We start from the raw sequence: 1972 nt of genomic DNA on the forward strand, positions 1-1972 counted from the left end.
AAAAAAAAAAAAAAAAAAAAAAAAAAAAAAGAGCTTGTGCAGATAAATTCCCGTTTTTAAAACCATCAGATCTTGTGAGATACACTCACTATCCTGAGAACAGCATGGGAAAGACCCACCCCTATGATTCAACCATCTCCCACCTGCTCTCTCCCACATGTGGGAATTATGGGAGCTACAAGGTGAGATTTGGGTAGAGACACAGAGCCAAACCTTATTCCACCCGTGGCACCTCCCAAATCTCATATCTTCACATTTCAAAACCAATCATGCCTTCCCAACAATCCCCCAAAATCTCAACTCATTTCAACATTAACTCAAAAGTCCAAAGTCCAAAGTCTCATCCAAGACAAGGCAAGTTACTTCTGCCTATGAGCCTGTAAAATTAAAAGCAATTTAGTTACCTTCTAGATACAATGGAGGTACAGGCATTGAGTAAATACAAGCATTCCAAATCGAAGAAATTGGCCAAAACAAAATGACTACAGGCCCCATGCAAGTCTGAAATCCAGCGTGGCAGTCAAATTTTATAGCACAAAAATAATCTCCTTTGACTCCATGTCTCCCATCCAGGCCATGGTGATGCAGGAGGTAGATTCCCATAGTATTGAGCAGCTCTGTCCCTGTGGCTTTGCAGGGTACAGCCTCCCTCCTGGCTTCCTTCACAGGCTGGCGTTGACTGTCTGTGGCTTTTCCAGGAATACAGTGCAAGCTGTAAGTGGATCTATCTTTCTGGGGTCTGGAGGACACGGTACCCCAGTAGGGCAGTACGCCAGTACCTCTGTATGGAGTCCCCACCCCATATTTCCCTTCTGCACTGCCCTAGCAAAGATTTTCCGTAAGGCCCCTGCCCTACAGCAAACTTCTTCCTGGGCATCCAGGCATTTCCATACGTCTTCTGAAATCTAGACGGAGGTTCCCAAACCTCAGTTCTTGACTTCTGGGCATTCACAGGCTCAACACCACATGGAAGCTGCCAAGGCTTGAGGCTTGCACCCTCTGAAGCCATGGCCCAAGCTCTAATTTGGCCACTTTCAGCCAAGGCTGGAGTAGCTGGGACATAGGGCATCAAGTCCCTAGGCTGCACACAGCACAGGGCACCTGGCCCTGGCCCACAAAACCACTTTTTTCTCGTAGGCCTCTGAACATGTGAATGGAGGGGCTGCTGTGAAGATTTTTGATATGCCCTGGAGATATTTTCCCCATTGTCTTGAGAATTAACTTTCACCTCTTTGTTACTTATGCAAATTTCTGCAGCCAACTTGAATTTCTCCTTGAAAACTGAATTTTCTTTCCTATTGCATTGCTGCAAATTTTTCAAACTTTTATGCTGTTTTTCTTTTAAAACTGAATGCCTTTAACAACACCCAAGTCACTTCTTGAATGCTGGGCTGCTTAGAAATTTCTTCGCCAGATATCCTAAATCATTTCTCTCACATTCAAAGTTGCACAAATCTCTAGGACAGGGACAAAATGCTATGAGTCTCTTTGCTAAAACATAACAAGAATCACCCTTGCTCCAGTTCGCAACAAATTTCTCACTTCCATCTGAGACCACCTCAGCCTGGACTTTATTGTCCATATCGCTATCAGCATTTTGGGCAAAGCCATTCAGTAAATCTCTTATGATTCATTAATTTAAGCTGATAAAAATTTTATACTTTTTGAATAAGCAAACAGGCAAAAAGAAAACTAATAAAGACTATACCCAAATGTCCATCAGTGACAGACTGGATTAAGAAAATGTGGCACATATACACCATGGAATACTATGCAGCCATAAAAAAGGATGAGTTTGCGTCCTTTGTAGGGACATGGATGCAGCTGGAAACCATCATTCTTAGCAAACTATCACAAGAAGAGAAAACCAAACACCGCATGTTCTCACTCATAGGTGGGAACTGAACAATGAGCTCACTTGGACTCGGGAAGGGGAACATCACACACTGGGGCCTATCATGGGGAGGGGGGA

This window comes from Piliocolobus tephrosceles, chromosome 12 (genome assembly GCF_002776525.5).
Source record: "Piliocolobus tephrosceles isolate RC106 chromosome 12, ASM277652v3, whole genome shotgun sequence".
Taxonomy (NCBI): domain Eukaryota; kingdom Metazoa; phylum Chordata; class Mammalia; order Primates; family Cercopithecidae; genus Piliocolobus; species Piliocolobus tephrosceles.